The sequence below is a fragment of the Mus caroli genome, unplaced genomic scaffold (assembly GCF_978045245.1).
Source record: "Mus caroli unplaced genomic scaffold, Mus_caroli_1 scaffold_16, whole genome shotgun sequence".
In the NCBI taxonomy this organism is placed as follows: Eukaryota; Metazoa; Chordata; class Mammalia; order Rodentia; family Muridae; genus Mus; species Mus caroli.
In genome coordinates, this window is record NW_028227271.1 from 76,358,191 (window position 1) to 76,380,087 (window position 21,897).

Below are 21,897 nucleotides of genomic sequence, written 5' to 3' on the forward strand. Positions count from 1 at the left end.
TGGAAGAAGAAAACTGACTCCAGAGCTGCCCCCAGACCTGCATATGCACTCTGTGGTACATGTTCACTCCCTTCTTCAGCTCACACAAAATCATAATAAGTAAAAGAAAGAAAGAAAGAAAGAAAGAAAGAAAGAAAGAAAGAAAGAAAGAAAGAAAGAAAGAAAGGAAGAAAGAAAGAAAGAAAGAAACTTACACACACTACCTTAAAGTCAAGATCAAAGTCAATAATGGGACATGCAGATAATAATGTGCCTTCCAGTGTCATACTGGGAAGAATATATATTTCCCATGCAGTATTTTGTCCCAAATGCATCGCTTGTGTATGTCCATTTGTAAATGTCAATCTAAATCAAAATAAGCGAGAGGCTACCAATAACTGGCTTTTTAAGTAAGGCAGGATATTGCTATGTAGCCCAGACTATCCCCTAACTCATGCTTTTTCTGCCTCGGCCCCCTGATTGTGAGGGTTACAGGTACACGCCAGCACACCTAGCTTGTAATCTCTCAAAGTCTATAGCTTGAAGGGTTGTGAAAACTGAAGGGGGCTGGTGAGATGGCTCAGTGGGTAAGAGCACCCGACTGCTCTTCCGAAGGTCCAGAGTTCAAGTCCCAGCAACCACATGGTGGCTCACAACCATCCACAACGAGATCTGGCGCCCTCTTCTGGAGTGTCTGAAGACAGCTACAGTGTACTTATATATAATAAAATAAATCTTTAAAAAAAAAAAAAAGAAAAGAAAACTGAAGGATTATTCTCAGCTAATGCTGAGGGGGAAACTCTACCAGCTAAACACAAGGTGAAAGTTTGGACCAAGCTCTGGACTGGAATGGGGGAAAGCAGACAGGACTCACCACACAATTATTAGAGCAAGGAATGAGGTCTGAACAGAAACTAAATAATCGATAGCCATATTGTCTCAATGTCAAAGTCCTGGGATTTGGTATCTATACTGTGGCTTTTTTAACAGACTATATTTGGGGGAGCATAGCGACAGCATTCATGGGTAGAGAGCAGGGTATCTGCAGTAAACTCAAATGGTTCAAGAAAAGCAATATGGATAAACATCGGCAATTAATGAATCTGGGCAACGTGAACTCGGACATTCCTTGTGCTATTCTTGAAACTTGTGCATATTTGAAATTTTTAAAGGGCCCCTTAATATACCATTCAGTCCTGTGTAGTGCCCTAGCCTACAATATCACTTTTGATAAAGAAAGATAATAAGCGCCATGACAGGGTCCCTGTCCAAGTACCCTGTACCATGGATTTGCACTCCAGTGTCCCGTTCGACTTCACCACAGCACAAAAGAGAAATTTATAAAGGTTGAATGATAACATTGAGTGAGAGGGCTGCCCTGACAGCATTCCCCCACATCCCTGTTCTCCCATGGTGCTCTTTCCTTCTCCATATTTTCTGTGCTTGGGCCAGGGGATAAATTTGGAAAACGGGATGTTTGTGAACAAAGTACAAGTAGAAATCTGGAACGTGATTTGTCCTTTGAGCTGTGCTTGCCCTTTAGAACATCTGCCATTATTATAGGAAAGAGACATTGGGTAAAGCATTGCTGCTTCCAGGATGATAAGAGGCATGCCTTCAGAGAGATTAAGCCTTCAACCAGAACCCAAGTTAGAGCCAAGGCCTTCTGAATCCAGCCTAGGTCCACCAACCAATACACAATGTATCTAACCCATAATGAACCAATCTATGGCTGTTTCTTATCGGATACAGATTTTAGAGCAGTGTGTTAAACAACATTGTAGAAAACCAGATAACAGATACAACTAACATTTCTGAAGACCCAGGGAGAATAATGTGAGGCCAGAAGTCCAACCAGACATGGTTTGGTGGTTCCTTGTATCCCTTTTGTACCAAAGAACACTTTCAAATATGGATAGCCTTGTTAAAGATCAGGACGGCTCGTGAGTCTGAATGCTTCTTGTATATTTTCTGAATCATAAAACAAATTTGACTAACACATAAAAGGCAACTCTATTTTTATTTTCATTACTCAGTAATTGGTAATATGGCATATTTAATTAACCTTCTTGCTTACCAGCTTGGTTGAGTGATAGTACAATTTGCCAACTTTAATAATCATAAGAAATATTCAATATACATGGATTTTTAGTGTTATTAAGTAGAGATATTGCTTGACTATCACTAGTTCTAATAGCAGATGATGAAAAAAATCAATTCTATTAAAACTAGAGTGAATTTTCCAGCATTGACTTTTTTTACTCAACTGTGTTCTAAGGCACAAGGGAATAGATTTATTTTTGTATTTAATTCTTTGAACTCAAAATAAAAAATATACCTGTTCTCAAATTTTAGATCTAAAGCAAGTTTCCAATATAAATCTAAGATTTAAATTTCCCCCAATCACTAAAAATGATCTGTTATTTTTGTTATAACATGAAGGACATTATTGTAAGGTTCTCTTACAATAACATTTAATAACAATAAAATAATATTTTTTTAGCTTTTATTTAGTCCTATTTCCCTGAAAAGTAAATCTGACTATGAAAAGAATTTTGACATCTCAGTTATAACACAATGGTTAATCCTTGGTGTTGTAATCCTTTTTGGTTAAACAATAGTCCCTGGTGTAGTTTGAGATAAGCACAGTCTAATCAAAGAAATGAACACTAATGGGCAAGGAAGATAGTTCAGTGGACAAACCTCAGCTCAGATCCCCTCAACCTATGTAAACTGGATGTAACAGTATGCATCTGCATTCCCAAAGCTACTAAGGCAAGATGTAAGACAAAGACAGGTAAATCCCAGAAGCTAGTTGGCCTTGAGCAACAGTGAACAAGAGATCCTGCCTCAAAACAAGTTTGAAGGCAAGGACCTAAGGTTATCTATCCCCTCCATGCAGGCACCATACATGAAGACTGCATTTAAAAACAATCAGACACACATGCACACTACACAGATACAAACACACAGAGAGAAAGACAGAGACAACGAGACAGAACAATCAAAGAACATATATGCATACTACATAGACAAAGACAGATACATACACACAGACATGAACACACACACAGAGACATACACAGAAGACTGCACTCATATACAAAGAACATACATGCACACTAAATGAACACAGACACACACACAAACACACATGAACATATAGACAATAGACCCACACAGCAGATTGCACTCATATACAAACAATGAACACACATGCACACTACACTGACACACAGACAGACAGACAGACACAGACTCACACACACATACACACACACACAACTACAACGACTGATATTTCTTTACAATTGATGTATCTCAAAACAAAAAGAGGGAGGAAAGGAGAAAAGCAAGAGGAAGAGGAGGAGGGGGAAACACAAATTTAATACCCAGTCAAAAACCTGCTGTTTCTTGTTTGCACACTATAGACATCTCTAGACTAAACATATTCACATAACTTTCTGTTTGTGTTTGTTGGTTATTTGTTTGTTTGTTTGTTTGTTTGTTTTTAAGATAGGGTCTCACAACATAACCTGGCTGACCTAGAACTTGCTACATAGAACAGGTAGACCTCTAGCTCTCTGAGATCTGCCAGCCTCTGCCTTCGACTTCTGGCATTAAAGAAGTGTGCCACCATGCCCTACCTGTTGTTGTTGTTGCTGCTGCTGCTGCTGCTGCTGTTGCTGTTGTTCCTTTGAAATAACTGGCAAAAATATATACTGATGAACTCCGTAAAACGCAGTCTCATTTATTCTAAAGACTGGGTAGGTTTTCCGACTGTGTATGAGTAGGAGATCATTTATAGACACTGGAGTTTAAAATAGTTCAACCAATATTGTTTACAAAGCCGAACTGTTCTTTTTCTGCTTCATATTCACATTAAAGAGAGGAGGCAAAGGGGGTGTGAAGTTAAGGGTGAGGAAGGAAACACTCCTGAAAGAGTAGATCAGGAAAGTGACTGATGAGAGAAAAAACGTGAGCCACATATTTGAACTAGTTTCATAATAACACAGCTGTGGTAAATGACTAGAGAGATGCAATTAATTTTTATAAGGTAAATGGCAGTGTCTCCTTTTATGCTGTCATTTAAAAATAGTCTTCTTCCATCTTAATTGGATAAAGGGGACTCGCTGATTCAGAGACTAAAAGCGAGTATTCTCCCTAAAGGAGGAACACCCCAGGTCTTGCCATCCTACATGTGTCCGTATTATGTGCAAGCAAGTAGCATACTTGAGCCAGGCAGTGGTGGTGCATGCCTTTAATCCTACCCTGAGGCAGAGGCAGTTGAATCTCTAAGTTGTAAGCCAGTCTGTTTTACAGAGTGAGTTCCAGGACAGCCAGGGCTACACAGAGACATCCTGTCTCAAGAAAAAAGAAAACAAATGAAAGAAAAAAAAATTGGTGTCTCAGGAAACAGTGCAGAAGAAGGGGTAGAAAGACTGTAAGGATCAGAAAATCAGCGAGTTTGCTGTAAGACTGTGTCTCCTACTGGAGGGCATCATCCTGAGTGAGGTAACCCAATCACAAAAGAGCTCACATGATATGTACTCACTGATAAGTGGATATTAGCCCAGAACCTTAGAATACCCAAGATATAAGATACAATTTGCGAAACACTTGAAACTCAAGAAGAACGAAGACCAAAGTGTGGACACTTTGCCCCTTCTTAGAATTGGGAACAAAACACCCGTGGAAGGAGTTACAGAGACAAAGTTTGGAGCTGAGAAAAAAGGATGGACCATCTAGGGACTGCCCTATCCAGGGATCCATCCCATAATCAGCCTCCAAACGCTGACACCAGTGCAAACACTAGCAAGATTTTGCTGAAAGGACCCAGATATAGCTGTCTCTTGTGAGACTATGCCGGGGCCTAGCAAACACAGAAGTGGATGCTCACAGTCAGCTATTGGATGGATCACAGGGCCCCCAATGGAGGAGCTAGAGAAAGTACCCAAGGAGCTAAAGGGATCTACAACCCCATAGGTGGAACAACAATATGAACTAACCAGTACCTCCCAGAGCTCGTGTCTCTAGCTGCATATGTATCAGAAGATGGCCTAGTCAGCCATCAGTGGAGTGGCCCATTGGTCATAAAACTTTATATGCCTCAGTACAGGGGAACGCCAGGGCCAAGAAGTGGGAGTGGGGGGGGGAGGGGAGGGAGGGTAGGGGGGACTTTTGGGATACCATTGGAAATGTAAATGAGGAAAATACCTAATAAAAAAATTTTTAAAAAGACTGTGTCTCCTAGTAATGTCAGAAGCTACAACCAGAGAGCATTACCAACATGACTGCTCAAATGTGATGGAAAATGTGTCTCTTAGAAAAAAGTGCATAAGGATTCAGCCCTGCACCAAGAGCTATTGGCAACTGAGGGAGGCTAACAGCAGGAGGGGTGGTCTTACCAGAGAAGAGCATGCCTATTGGTTGTTCAGTGCCTAGTGCTCATCCCTGAAGACACACATACAAATATCATTATATGCCCTGAAGAGGTTATATTTAGGAATAAATGCTATGGTGATTTGAATGGGAATGACCCACAGAGATTCACATATTTGAATGCTTGGCCAGAGGGAGTGGCTCTATTAGGAGGTGTGACTTTGTCAGAGGAAGTGAGTTAATGTAGAGGCAGGTTTTGAGGTCTCCCATGTTCAAGGTATACCCAGTGTGGTACACAGACTCCTTCTGCTGCTTGCAGATCAAGATATAGAACTCTCAGCTCCTTCTCCAGCACCATGTCTACCTGGATGCTGCCATGCTTCCTGCCATGATGATAATGGACTAAACCTCTGAAACCGTAAGCCAGCCCCCAATTAAATGTTTTGTTTTGATTTGTTTGATTTGATTTGATTTGTTTAATAAGAGCTGCCATGGTCATGATGTCTCTTTGAAGCAATGAAACCCTAAGACAGATGAATATCGACACACAAATATATTCACACACACACACACACACACACAATAACAATTAGTTTTTACAAAGGAGAACACGAATTTGAAGGGAAGCAACAAGGGTTGTATGAGAGAGTTTGAAGGGAGGAAAGGGGAGAGAAAGACATCATAATTATAGCATAGTATCAAAAATTAAATTAAATTAAAAGAGAAACAAATCCAGTTTTCTAAAGATTTTTTTTATTCTTCTTCTTGAGTACACCATAGCTGTCTTCAGGCACATCAAAAGAGGACATCAGATCCCAATACAGATGGTTGTGAGCCACCATGTGGGTGTTGGGAATTAAACTCAAGACCTCTAGAAGGGCAGTCAGTGCTCTTAACCGCTGAGCCATCTCTCTGGTCCCATTCAGTTTTTTTAAGCAACAAGAAAAAATAATGGCATCCATTCCAACTGAGTGGCAAAGTTTACATCCTATTATACGGCCTTCAATAAACAACTGTAAGACAAAATTATTACCTGGTAAGACACAAGATCATTTTTATAACAAAGGAAGTCAGTACTCGATTTATAACAGTTGCAGAAGAACAATGTTTAACAAATGTTAAAACCTTAAATGAGATGTAAACTGTATCTATTTTAGTTAACTGTCTCATTACAGTAGCCAAACACCTGTGAAGAAGCATCTCTGAAGAGAAAAGACTTAATTGGGCTTATTGTTTGAAGATATCCCAGCAGGAAAGGCACATGGCTATAATGGGACCATAAAGAGACTTGCTCACATTCTGTGTGTAAGAAAACAGCTCAGAACACTGTCAACAGGCCAGACGCCCCAGAGCTCCCGGGGACTGGACCACCAACCAAAGAGTACACATGGAGCAACCCATGGCGCTGGCCACATATGTGGCAGAGGATGGCCTTGTTAGACATCAGTGGGAGGAGAGGCCCTCTGGCCTGAGGGTGTTCAATGCCCCAGTGTATGGGAATACCAGGGCAGGAGTGGGTGGGTGGGGGAGTGGGGGAGCACCCTTATAGAGGCAGGGGGAGGGAGAGGAAGGAGAGAGTTTCTGAGTGGGAGATCTGAAAAGGGGAAAACATTTGAAATGTAAATAAATAAAATACCCAAGGGGGGAAAAGGGCATATAACACCAAAATAAGGAGAGGGAGGGAGAGAGGGAGAGAGGGAGAGAGCGAGAGAGCAAGAGAGAGAGAGAGAGAGAGAGAGGGAGGGAGGGAGGAAGGAAGGAAGGAAGGAAGGAAGGAAGGAAAGAAAGAAAGAAAGAAAGAAAGAAAGAAAGAAAGAAAGAAAGAAAGAAAGAAAGAAAGAAAGAAAGAAAGAAAGAAAGAAAGAAAGAAAGAAAGAAAGAAAGAAAGAAAGAAAGAAAGAAAGAAAACAGCTCAGACAGGAATTAGGGCCAGGCTAAGTCTCAAAGCCCACTCTAACCCCAAACTCAAAAAAGATCCATCTCCTCCAGCGAGGCCCTACCTCCCAAAGGCTCTGTAACCTCTCAAAAATACTCCCAAAAGCAGATCAAATATTCAAACCCAATGGGGGACATTCTTACACCTAAAATATAATAGCATCAGAAGTGGCAAGGCATCAACGTGTACCTGCAGACTGCCCTACGAAGCAAGGTGACTGTCTGATGAAAAACTCAGGGAATTCCTAAGTCATCCACAGTGGTACAAGACCTGTTGGAATCAAACACACTGACAGAGCTGGAGGGTTGACTCAGCTGTTAAAAGCATTTGTTGTTCTTGCAGAGGACCTGGGTTCTTTTCCCAACACCCACATGGCGGTTCACTACCATCTATAATTCTAGTTCCAGAGAATCCAATGTCCTCTTCTGACCTCCGCAGACACCAGGTACACATGTGCTATGTGTGCACATGAAGTAATAAAATAAATAAGCCTAAAATAAAATTTTAAAATCATCGCTACATCAATGGCTGCAGTATTACACTGCTTACTTACTTTTTTAATTTTTAGAGATTTGTTTGTCTTTATTTTATGTGTCTTGGTGTTTTTGCTGGAATGTATGTCTGTGTGAGGGTGTCAGATTCCCCTGGAACTAGAATTGCAGAGAGTTTTGAGGTGCCATGGGGAGCTGGAAATTGAACCCCGGTCTTCCAGAAGACATCTAAGCCACCTCTCCAGTCCGTATGCTTATTATTTTCAAAGTCTTTGACATCAAAGGAGCCATACAAACGGGTCTATGAGGGAGAATTCGTTCTACTATCTTCACTTGAGATTTTCAACTGCAAACCAATTGATGCTATATATCAAACTTTTTAGTGGTAATATCTGGTAGCACAGTGGACTAACTAAATATGAAATAGAAGGTGGACGAGGTAACTCTGTGATACAGAATATAACCTGCTCTTATAGAGGACTCATGTTCAGTGCTGAGCGTTCATGTCAGGAAGCTCTTAAGGGCTTGGAATTGCAGCTCCATGTGATCTGACACCTTCTTCTGAACTCCATGAGCATTCACCTAATGTATATGTGTGTGCACACACAAACACAGAGAGAGAGAGAGAGAGAGCTGCACATACACACATAATATTTTAAATAAAATATTTTAAAGACACAAAATAGTAGTTACAAATAAAATATAGAAATGGATATCTATAATAGAGCTTTGCTTATACTAAACCATATTGACCTAAAAACGAACGTATCTGACATGAATTTGTAGATAGTTTAAAACTTCAATAAATAATGCTATTGTATTGGTCTAGTAATGTTGGTGTTTATTGGCTAGCTAGCTATCTTTAACACTTTGAAAATTATTTTCTGTGTCTGAGTTAGGGTTTGGAAGTGACAAAATACTGCACTCCACCAATCTGAAGTGTCAGGATGCCGTACCCACAAGTCTCTCTTGGAGTAGCTGCTGTTTTCTGACCTCTTATCCTCTGCCAGGCAATGACGTAGTAGACAAGCTGAACTGTCTCATTCCACAGCTGATTCATTCGTGAAAACCACATCTAACTGTGGTTTCAGAGCTTTCTTCACATGATGTCTGACCCTTGCTGGCTCTAGGCGGCAGGGACTTTGAAGTCTTTTGTCCTTATGCTATGATCTCAACATTTGTCATCTCCAAACCCCGTGTTGGAATTTAATTGCAATTGTAACAGAATGAGGAAGTGTGACCAAAAAAACCAATTAGGCCTAGAGTGTTCAACTGTAACAGGTGGGAATAGTACCATTATGACAGAATCCGTTTGGCCCCCTCTTGTCTCTTTCCTTTCTGCCTTTTGTTATGTAAAGGTTCAGGCAAATTTCAAGGCTCCATATTGCAAGAAGATGACAGTCAGTTTTATCAAATACTGAAACTGTTGGTGTCCCTAGCCTAGAACTTGCACCCTCCAGAGCTTCCAGCAATAAATTTGTATTAGCATGTTATAAGACAGTGATGTTCTAGCCGGGCGTGGTGGTGCACACCTTTAATCCCAGCACTCAGGAGGCAAAGGTAGGCAGATTTCTGAGTTCGAGGCCAGCCTGGTCTACAAAATGAGTTCCAGGACAGTCAGGGCAATACAGAGAAACCCTGTCTCAAAAAACCAAAAAAAAAAAAAAAACTAAAAACAAAAAGACAGTGATGTTCTGTTATAGAGGCATAAATGAAACAAGATACTTACTTTATTGCACTAAAAGAGCCCACTGGGTGCCTGGAATAAAAAGAAAGAAAACGATGGGAGTGGCCAGGCACACCTGCCACCTCCTCCTTTTCCACCTCATCCCTTTGGAAAGATGCATGGAAGTTGGGAAAGCCACCATTGTCATGGACCAAGGGGATTCAAACCAGTTTACCTCAACTGGGCAAACTGAAAGAACGTCCTAGTTCCTTTTGCTTGTTCTGTTCAGCAGTGAGAAGAGCATGACTTCCCTGAATGGGCCATTCTTCTAGCAAGAAAGACTGGAATACTAGAGGAACGTCCTTTTCCAGAAAGTTAGAGACTTCAGAATAAAGGATCTCCACTGGATCTGGTGTAGCTTGTCTGTCTGTCCTGCCTTCCCTTTCCCAGAATTCCAATCATCTCCTTATCACTTAATTTAAGTGACACTATGTCCTTTCTGAAAGAATATTGGGCATAATAAAGTCTCTCTGGTATATTAGGGATGATACGTAGCCTTATTCATGACACTAGGTATTTACATACCAGAACAAAAGTCTTCTAAGTTCAACATTTAGGAGGTAGACTTTGACGGTCACCTGACGGTTATACATAGTAACATAAACCTGTGGCCCCAGCACTCAGGAGGCTCAATCAGGAGAATCCTAAGTTTGAGGTTAGCCTGGGCTACACAAGGAGATGCTGTCTCAAACTACTACATACCCCCAACACCCAAAAGTAATTGCAGTTGGCAGACCTAGGAATATAACTCATGGCAGGGCACTTACAGACCACATGAAATACACCTTTAACCCCAGCACTCAGGAGGCAGAGGCAGGCAGATTTCTGAGTTCAAGGCCAGCCTGGTCTACAAAGTGAGTTCCAGGGCTATACAGAGAAACCCTGTCTCGAAAAACAAAAAAAACAAAAAATAAAAAAAAAACCTTAGTCTGATCCCAAACATTCAAAAAATATTTCCCAATGTTAAAAGTATTATTTTTTACTTTTATATTATACATTACCACTTTTCTAAAGGTGCCTTCACAACACATAGAATGATATGTTATATATCCATCCCTATAACCTGAGAGCTGATGGCTTAAATGGTCATCACCAATGCCTCGAGTTTATTAAATGGAAGACATCTTCCATACCTCAATTAAAGATGTGAAATGCTAATGCTACCTTCATTGGTCGTAATACATTAATTCAACTCTGTAAGAAGCATAAATTGTTTATAAATCACACTGAAAGAAAAGGGAAGTGAAATTCAATGTCATCTAAGGGTGAGAAAAAAATGTATTCTACAGAACAGTCCATTTCCAGTAATTTCTTGAAATTACTTTACTATTGCATATAGTCTCAGTAAGTATTTTCTGAGTAGATGAGCTTGAATGGAAAGATGGCTTGAATGGAGAGCTGTCTGCAGCAGTGGAGAACACACACTGTTCTCTCAGAGGAGTTGAGCTCAGTCCCCCGTGCCCACACTGGGCAGCTCACATGCACCTGCAACCCAGCACCAGAGGATCTAACGCCTTCTTCTAGATTTCAGACACAGCCCACATACATATCATTAGAAAGGTAAAAATCAAGTCTTTTTAAAAATTGAATTACAATGAAAGAAAATATAGGAGACTAGAGAGAACAAAGGGTGTATCTTATTTTCTTATTCTATAAAGGGTTTTTAGAATAAATTTTGCTGGGCTCAAGAGATAGTTCAACAGTTAAGAGCACTGACTGCTCTTCCAAAGGTCCTGAGTTCAATTCCCAGCAACCACACGGTGGCTCACAACCATCTATAATGGGATCTGATGCTCTCCTCTGGTGCGTCTGAAGACAGCTTTAGTGTACTCATATAAATAAAAATAAATAAAATATTTTAAAAATAAATAAATAAATTTTGCCAACAGATTAAGAAGTAAAGGGAATCTTTCAATAGGAAATTGAGAATATCAAAACGGAAAAAAATAATATACAGTTGGCAAAACACTGGATAGAGAGAACTCAAAAGCTTTCTCCTTAACTTGCTTAAACCCAAAAGCTTTCAGACTAGGAGATGAGTAAAATGGTCTCTCCATTTGCAGGCGACATGATTTTATTCATAAATAGTCAAAGTGGCGTATCCCTGCGATAACAGGATGAGGCAGGAGGAGCTGGAGTTCAAGGTCAATGTAGGCTATGAAGCAAGTTTGGTATCAGCCTAGGCTATGCAGTGAGACCTTACCTTTAAAAGTAAAACAAAACAGAATCCAGAAGAACCTGTTAAGCATCTACTAGAGGTGAGCATAGTGGATTAAGCCTCTAATTCCAGCACTTGAGAAGCAGAGGTAGGTAGATCTCTGAACTCAAGGCTGGCATAGTCTACATCTTAAGTTCCAGGCTAGCCAGAGCTATTTATTATTACATAATAAATAATATATTATATGATATGATAGATAGATAGATAGATAGATAGATAGATAGATAGATAGATAGAAGATAGATAAATAGATAATTAGGCGTGGGAGAGATGCCTAAGAGGTTAAGAGCACTGCCTGCTCTTCCAGAAGGCTTAGGTTCAATTCCCAGCATCCATATAGTAGGTTACAACCATTTCTAACTTCAGTTCCAGGGAATCTGATGCCCTCTTCTGGTGTCCACATGGTGTACAGACATACATGCAGACCAAATACCAACACACATAAAATTTTTTTTTTATTTTTTGGTTTTTCGAGACAGGGTTTCTCTATATAGCCCTGGCTGTCCTGGAACTCACTTTGTAGACCAGGCTGGCCTCGAACTCAGAAATCCGCCTGCCTCTGCCTCCTGAGTGCTGGGATTAAAAGTGTGCACCACCACGCCCAGCAAAAAAAATAATTTTTTAAAAAATCTACTAGAATTATGAAATGAATTCACCAACTATTCAAATAGAAGATCAATATGTAAAAATCAAGTTAATGTCTATACAATAATAAATATCAATCTAAGATAAAGAAAAAATAGACTATTTTTTACAGTCTTTAACACAGAGGAAATTAACACACAGAAATTAACATACAGAGGAAAAAAGATCAAAATTTGAAAGGACAGTAATGCTTCCCAAAAAAGTTGATCTGCAAATCTAGTGATTTCCATATGAAAACTCTAGCTGGAATTGTTTACAGAAAGTGACAAATAGATCCTAAAATCCAAATGGAAAAAGTCTGGAGCAGTCACGCATAGTGGGAAAGAAGGAAGTTGGAGGACACATTTGGATCTGAGAACTTGTGATGAACTGCAGTGAGCACAACACTGTAGTGCTGTCACAAGCAGGGGTTGATCAGATAGAACTGAAATACAGAGATACCCATGAAACATAGGGATTGATCAGATAGAGGTGTAATACATTTGTGATTTGTCAGTTGCATAAGATTCTAAAACTCTTCAGTGGGAGGAAAAACTATTTTTTCATAAATACTTCATATTTAAAAAAAAAATCAGTATATCGAAAAAGAAAATAGGGCTGGAGAGATGGCTCAGCACTTAAGAGCACTGACTGCCCTTCCAGAGGTCCTGAGTTCAATTCCCAGCAACCACATGGTGGCTCACAACCATCTGTAGTGGGATCCAATGCCCTCTGCTGGTGTGTCTGAAGAGAGTCAACAAGTGTACTCATATACATAAAATAAAATCAATAATTCTTTTAAAAGAAAAAAATAGAAAATGGAGTTTTTTGTATCACACCAAATAGTAGTAGTTGTAGTAGTAGTAATAATGAATAATAATAATAATAATAATTTAAAATAAAACATTTCTAAACACAAACAAGTAAAATTCTAAAATTCCTAAAAAGAAAACATGGTAGGGAAACTAAATTAAACAATGTATATTTTTTTAAAAAAACACTTTAATAAATAAATTAAAATTGGAAACTTTGTGGTTCAGTGGAAATGAGAAGCACATGGAGAATGCAAAGATATACTTGCAAACTATATATATGACAAAGGACTTGTAGCTAAAATATATCAGAACCATTTAGAAATTAATAATGTGAAGAAATAAATGCCAATTTATCAAGTGCCTGAATTGATATTTCTCCAAAAGAATATGTAAACTGCCAATGAGTATATAAAAACGATGCCCAAAGTCATTACTTTTAAGGGGGATCTAAGTCAAAAGCATAATGAGCCAATTGTTTTCCATTATGGGATATCTCAGATCAAAACAGAGAAGCATAAAAAGTGGGTGTGGCTAGGTGCAGAAGAGGGCTCCGTCCTTCCTATTTCCTACCCCCACCAACTCCATATATGTACTATTCCACTTTCTGTGTCTGTGACTTTCTTGTTCTGGATACATACCTAACCAGAATCACACAGTTTGTTATCATCAGAATATAAAACTATGCAGGACCTTGGAAAACAGTGAAGTGGTCCTCTAAAAATACCAGACATGGAGTTAGGGAAGTCAGGACTTTCATTCCAAGGAATGTAACCTAGGAAGATGAGAACAAACTCAAGCGTGTATACAAACATCTATAGCAGTAGAATTCATAATGTGGAAGCCACCTGAGTGCCTATCTGATCAGAAATGAATCAAAAAAATGTGAGATTTTCTTAATGGGGTATTATTTAGAAATTTTAAAATGGGTGTACCAGTGATGTACATTAGAGTACAAATAAACTTTAAAACCACTGTAAGTTACTGTCCCAAATGATCACAGACTCTGTGGTTCTGCTTATGTGATGTGTCTAGCATCAAGAAACCCAAAGATGCAGAAAGTAAATTATCGGTTATATATGTTGGTAAGAGGTAGGAAGTAGAAAAGAAGGAATTACCGTAACATCTATGGGGGTCTTTTGTAGCATAATGGAAAAGTTCTAAAATTGGTATGGCGAAGACTACATGGTTATGAATAAACTAAAAGCAACTATATACTTTAAGTATTATATAAAAATAGATCTCTGAGTTTAGAAACAACAACAAAAACCGGTGGACTTGACTCGTGCCTGTAAATCCCAACACCCAACCAACCACAAAAAAAAAAAACAAAAAAAACAAAAAAAAACATACTTTAGCATGTGTTCCAGATTGCATTCTGTTTCTATGATAAATGCCATGACAAAATCAACTTGGAAAGGAAAGGGCTCGCTTCACCTTCTAGGAACAGTTCATCACTGAGGCATGTCAGGGAGGGAACTAAAGTGCCATATTTGGAACAGGAATAGTGCCTGTAGGCTAATATATTTGAATTCTTGGTTACTAGGGAGTGACGCTACTTGACAGGAATTAGGAGATGTGGCCTTGTTGAAGGAAGAGTATCACTGGTTGGAGAGCTTTGAGGTTTTTTTTTAAATACTCAAGTCTGGCCCAGATGCTCTCTCTCTCTCTCTCTCTCTCTCTCTCTCTCTCTCTCTCTCTCTCTCTCTCTCTCTCTCTCTTCTCCCCCCACCCCCACCCCCTGCCTGCCAATCCAGATGTAGAACTCTTCCCCACCACCACTTCAGCCTGCAAACACTGCCATGTTTTCCACCATGATGATAATGGACCAAACCTCTGAATGTAGGCCAGTCTGAATTAAAAGCATTCCTCTATAAGAGTTGCCGAGATCATCATATCTCTTCACCGCGATAGAACATTGATTAAGACATAAAGGCAGGAGCCCGGACGCAGGAACCGGAGCAGAGGCCTCAGAGAAAGGCTGATTACTTGGTTGCTCCCCCTGGCTTGCTTGGCTATTCTTCCTGTACTGTGGACTGAGCCCCTCCTATATCATAAAACCATTAGGAAAATGCCTTACAGACATCAACACAGGCCAACGTGGTGGAAGGAATTTGTCACCTCTTCCAAGGTAACTCTGGGATTGTGTCAAGGTGACATCTGAAACCCATTATGACAGTGTAGAATCAACACTAAAAATAGCCCATGGAGAGATTTGATTTTCTGATTTGTATTAAGCCTCTGTGTTGACTATTCCTATATCTCCTGCTTCCAACAAGGGATCCCAATGGGGTTTGGAGGTGTTTTGTTTTGCTTTGTTTCAAGTAAGAGGCAATTGTGTGCCAGACTCAGGCAACTCAGGCACATGCATTTCTCCACCTAAATTCAAGCCCCTCATGGTAATAGCTAGCTTTGATAGCGATTGGTTTACCTGTGGCAGGTGACTCTAGCCTGGCCATTGACAGAGAAGGGGAATCTTGTGTTTAGAGTCTTAGTTGAGTTAAAACATCTTGGATTAAGAAGAAAAGTCCCTCTAGTCTCTACTCGTATTTTAGATTTCATTTTGTAAAGAAATGGTACTTGGGAGATTATGCATCGCGAACCCTGAGTGCAGAAAAGCTTCCCACTGTTGCTTCATTAGCCTTCTCTGGAACTACTTGCCTCTAGACCTCTCATAAAGAGTTGTATTAGTAAACCTAACTGTTTATACCCCAGCATATTAGATGGGGTGTTTACGTTAGCCAAAAGCCCACTAGTTGATCCATTTTTTTCTTAAATAGATTCTGTGTGTGTGTGTGTGTGTGTGTGTGTGTGTGTGTGTGTGTTTTACCAGGATCTTTATCAAGGGGACCTGGCACTAGTTGAAGGTATAAGAAGGCAGCATTTTATTTCAGAGAAGTATCCATACACAAAGGAAGCAAGGGCATGTGTCATGAGATACAGGCAGGCATCGGGTGGGGCCCGGACTAGAGAATTCACAAAATACTAAATTCCACCTCTCCACCCTCACTTTATAACTTCTAAGATCATAAACTCACTTCATAGTGAAGATGAATCCATCAGCTCTGTTTCCAGTTATGTTAATATCATCTTACGTTGCTAACTTCTAACTCTGTGGAGAGCCGTGCCACGAGCAATCGCCATTATAAAGATGGTGCTGGCCTCCGCTGTGCCTAACTAGTAAACAAGTCTTGTACGCAGGTGCGAGAGTGAACTCACGCCTAGTCACTGCCTATCTCGGGGCGTAGTAATGGGGTGATGGGCGAGCAACGAATCAGGAGCTGACACGCCACATCAGGTGCTGAAACACCATGGCTGAGGGCTATATAAGCAACGTCATTTTCCGGGGTCTGGGTCTTCCCTCCTGAAGAAGCAATAAAGCTTTTTGCTGCAGAAGAATCCGGTTGTCCGAGTGTGTTCTTGCCTGGGAGAACGATAGATCGGGACATAACTCAACACCAAAGCCACTTCTATAGTAATGTCTAAGTCTTTATGTAAATACAAACAATGTCTTAGTATTCATCACTTAAAAAAAATCTGACAAATTATTTTAGAAGTGATCAAAAGCAGATCATGCACACATACAAAAAATTTAAAAGCCAGAAATGGTAGAGCAGACCTTAACTCCTTGCACTTGGGAGACAGAGACTGGAAGATCTCTGTAAATTGGAGGCCAGCCTGGTCTACATATAGTAAGTTCCAGTACAACCAGGACTACATAGAGAGACCCTGTCTCTAAGCACCATTAAAAAGAAACCTGCAAGATACAGACATATAAAATCCTGAAAGAAAATTTCCATTTTTCCTCAAGTTGTTTATCATCATAGAAGCTAAAAAGTTATAAAAATGTCTACAATTATTATCGCTATAATGGAATCTTCATAAGCCTGTAGGCGTAAGATTCACACTTGCCTCATAATTGTTATGTAATTCTTCATACATGTGATTGTCTTAATCACAATGGTTTGACATAAATCAGTGCAAAATTTAGCTGTGAAATAATTGGGCCATCTCAGAGTTTACAGAATGATAGAATGAACACCACAGAGATAGTAGTGAACTACTGTTATTTAGCATTTACATACATGGCTGAGGATGCCATGTATGTAATAATAAATAAATTAGTAATAATAGATAAAAAAGCCGCTCATCAGCTGGCAAAATTCAATTTTTAAAAAAAATCCATTTCAAATGTTAGGAACGGGTTTGGGGAGTTGTTTAAAGGTAGGCTACTTCACCTAGTCCCTGTGAGGTCATACGTTTCATCCTCAGCACTAATAATAATTACTAATAATGTTGTTCATTATTATTATTATTAATTTCTGGACAGCATCCTAAGCAAATCAAAGACTACATATCCAATGGGTTAAATAAGTCCTAGTGAGCACAGCAAGAATGTGTGGTTCTTACTCCACCATCTGCTCCCTCTTGCCAGCACAGCATGGAAGGAGTTCCATTTCAGATGGGCATGGCCAAGAGAACAGAGCTTGCTCTCACCTGAGCTCCCAAGCAAAGGCTCCAGGATCTCCCTAGCAGAGCAAGGTTCCAAGATGCCCACTCCTCATCCCTGGGTGCGTGCGGTGTGAAGAATGAATTCCAAGGAGAAGCCAGGGGCTCTTTTCCTCACCAACCCCACTCATGGGGCAGAGGAGCTCACCTAAGCATGTCATATTGAAAGTGTAGCAGTTCTCCTTGCACGCTTGCTAGCTGGCTCACTGGCCAGCAGCCCACATCAATAAAAGCTAGTTCCCCAGCCAGACCCTGGAATGGTATCACTCAGAGTGAAGCACGTCAACTTCTGGCAATGGCTCCGAGATTTTGCCAAGGAGGAGGAACAAACACTAAATCAGAAACCTTGGGTAGTTTTCCAAGAGAACTGACTTTATTTTAAACAGTGTGGAACAGTTCAACTTAAGAGTGCTCTCAGTCAGAAGGGAGATCTTGTTGGTAGGCAGTTAAAAACTGACGTATAATGTAGTGAGACAGAAAAGCTAAGCCACCAAAATACCCAGTTTTCCAGAGATAACTGGGGGAAATTATAGCTAATAACAGCCCTGTTGGAGTCTGGAACAAGTTTCAAAAGTTGGCTTTAAAAAGTTCTCCTTGGAGCTGGAAAGACATTCAGCAGTTTGGACACTTGTTGCTTGATCCAGATTTGGTTCCCAGTCCCCACAGAGCAGCTCATAATTGTCTGTAACTCTACTTCTAGTGGATCTAAAGCCCCTTTCTGGCCTCTGAGGGTACCAAGCATACATATAGTTTACATACATATACAAAGGCAAACATTCATACACATTGAAGTGGCTATCCCTGGTTGTCAACTTGACTATATCTGGAATGAACTACAATCCACAATTAGAAGGTTCACCAGTGACCCTAATCTGGAGAATGGGAGATTACAAGTTTCTGACCTGGATCTTGGCATGGAGATCTTGAGGCTTAGTGGTTATGAATTCCAAAAGATTAAGATAGGGAGATCTTTGAGTTCAAGGTCATCTGGGATTAAAGGCGTGGTGATACACACCTTTAATCTGGGCTACACCTTCTGCTGGAGACCTACATGAGGACATTGGAAGAAGGAAGATTTGCTCTCTCTCTTCTTCACCTGCTTGCCTTGTAGGACTGAGCAACTGTTAGATCCCTGGACTTCCATTCACAGCTGCTACTGACCATTGTTGGGAGTTGGACTACAGGCTATAATTCACCAACAAATCCCCTTACTATACAGAGACTACCCATAAGTTCTGCGACACTAGAGAACCCTGACTAATACACACATTAAAAATAAATAATTTTGCCGGGCGTGGTGGCTCATACCGTTAATCCCAGCACTTGGGAAGCAGAGGCAGGTGGATTTCTGAGTTCGAGGCCAGCCTGGTCTACAAAGTGAGTTCCAGGACAGCCAGGGCTATACAGAAAAACCCTGTCCTGAAAAAACCCAATAAATAAATAAATAAATAAATAAATAAATAAATAAATAAATAAATAAAATAATTTTAAGTGCCCCTCAAAGATCCGTTGAGATAGCTCACTGGCAGAGTGTTGCTGCTCCTACAGAGGACACCCACGTGCTGGATCACAACCACATGTAACTCTGGCTTCAAGGATCTGATACTCTCTCCTGGCCTCTACGGGCTCCTACATGCATGTAGTGAACATGAACTTACAGGGGAACACACCTATACACATAAAAATAATGCACCTTTTAAAGGTATCCCTCAAAAGGAGCCTGCACAATAGCATGACATCAGAACAATTCATGACTCAAGTCATTGTCAAAAAATTAAAGCAGTTGGCAGATGGTAGAACCTAACAGCTGGGTATAATGTTAGCAGAGAAAGCCAGCCCTGGTGAATGATCATAATAACCTATACCTATTAAAACAAGATAGCTGGGTACATACCCAAGGATGTGGCCTTTTATACCAGAGGCTTTCACCACAAGGAAGGCAGACCTTGTTAAAACTATCCAGCCAAGATGCAAAGAAATAAACAAGGAGATACCTGTTAAGGCCAGAGGTCAAAAGAATCAACTTCCAACTTCCAAAATTCCTACAAGATATAATAACATGACGCACAAAGAAACACCAAAGCATGACATAGTGCCCCATTTGGTTTAGTTTTTTATTGTAGACTCATAAGTAAAAACTGCAGAAATCCTCTCAAAAGAAATCAACTCCAGGAGCTGGAGAGATGGCTCAGTGGTTAGGAGGACTAGTTGTTCTTCCAGAGGTCCTGAGTTCAATTCCCAGCACCACATGATGGCTCTATCATCTGTAATGGGATCCGATGCCCTCTTCTGGTGTGTCTGAAGACAACTACAGTGTACTCATATACATTTAATAAATAAATCTGTTTTTAAAAAATCAACTTCAGCCAGGCAGTGGTTTGACACATCTTTAATCTCAGCACTTGGGAGGCAGAGGGAGGTGGATTTTTGTGAGTCCAAGGTCACCCTGGTTTACAGAGCTAGTTCTATGACAGCCAGGGCTAAACAAACAAACAAAAAAAACCCTGTCTTGAAACTGTTAATAAACAATTGAAAACAGACAAAAAGAAAAAGGAGTCAACTCCACGTGTAAATGAACTGCAATTCTATCTCCTGCCCTTTCCTCAAACTTTCTCCCAGCCTAATTGCATTGGTTTGAAAAAGCTTGGCCCAGGGTGTGGCACTATTAGGAGGGGGTGATCTTTTTGGAGTAGGTGTGGCCTTGTTGGAGGAAGTGTGTCACTGGGGGTGTGGGCTCTAAGGTCCTCAACCAAGCTACTTGGAAGCCAGTCTTCTCCTAGTTACCTTAGGAACTAGAGGTGGTTGGTACTCTCAGCTCCTTCTGCACCATGCCTGCCTGGATGCACAGTACTTTAATCTTTTGGGAAATACCAGGTAAGTGTCTTAGGTAAGTTTTACTACTGTGCAAAGTAAAATAGCAATCAAGGAACACCGAGCGAGCGGGAGTCTTCCCTAAGGAAGAACTCACCAATTGGTCAGTCCAAGCCAAACACTCAGCCTTGAAAACAGACATACGAGTAACATTAAACACACGCAGAAGGTTATATTTAGGAGTAAATATGGATGTGCACATATGTATGTAACAGCAGTTTATGGGAGAAAAAAGAGGCGATGAATTAAAACAGGATAAGGGAGGGTTTAGAGAAAGGAAAGGGAAGGGAGAAATGATGTGCAAAGGAAAAAAACTGCCCCTCCCCCACCTCCAAAAAAATTGGTGGTGGAAATGGGATGAGCAGCTACCTGTTCCCTCAGGACCCAGAACTTCCTCTTGGTTCGGGGCTTGCTGAAAACAAGCTGAGCTCTCCACGGGAGTGACTTTATCTCCGTTCACTTTCATGGAAATTTTGACCTATTCAAAGACTGATGGTGCCCTGGGGTCCTAATTGTTTTAGAGGGAAGGACTCCAGTGGTTCCCTTTGGAAATGCTGAAAACCTTACTTGGGGGCTTTAACCTCAGAGGGAGTTTTTAAACCAGGGAATGGAAATGACCACACTTCCTCTGCATAAACCACAACCAAAATCCCTGCATGAGGTCAGTGGTGAATGTTTCACTTACTTTTCCAATCTGTGGTCTCAGGGCTGCTTGTCTGTACTGAACAGAATACCCAAAGTGACTTGTAGTTCTGACACCAACCCACAGGCTCCTATCTATCATCCTTCCTCCCTCCCTCCCTCCCTCCGTCCCTCCCTCCCTCCTTCCTCCCTTCCTTCCTCTCTCTCTCTTTCTCTTTCCTTCATTCCTTCCTTCTTTCTTTTCTTTGTTCAGCTTTTTTTCCAATCAGGGTTTCTCTGTGTATCCCCGGCTGTCTGGTAGTCTCTGTAGTCCAAGCTACCATCAAACTCAGCTTGAACGCAAGAGAGACTCCTGCTTCTGCCTCCAGAGCTCTGGGTTTAAAGGGAAGCACCACCCCCAACCCACCTTTAAGCTAGATTTCATTTTTTAAAACATTTTTCCGTAGTTTATAAAGACCTTACCTTCTTTTTGATTCCTACCAAGAAAGGAAAGGCGATCCCCCTGGGATATCTAATACCTAATCGGGATTTAATGAGTAACTTCATGAAGACAAACTGTTATGCAAGTGGATAAAGAAGATAGTCTGTTGATACAATGAACTGCCCTTTTTACACTTCACAGTCTCATTGAAGCTTCACTTGAGAACATAAGGTTTAGAAATCAAAGAAAACCTTGCTCTTGTTTCCAAGTGAACAGTATCAAAATA

General features: G+C 40.5%; 1 long non-coding RNA gene across 1 annotated transcript; it reads right to left on the bottom strand.

Annotated features, from left to right (window-relative positions):
• Positions 1 to 16,068: 16,068 nt before the first annotated feature.
• Positions 16,069 to 21,686, bottom strand: LOC147000800 (uncharacterized). The gene is made up of 3 exons (XR_015045627.1): positions 21,653 to 21,686; positions 19,672 to 19,719; positions 16,069 to 16,592 (listed from the first exon to the last, which is right to left on the bottom strand). It is a non-coding gene; the product is annotated as an uncharacterized LOC147000800 (long non-coding RNA).
• Between the last annotated feature and the right edge of the window lie 211 nt (positions 21,687 to 21,897).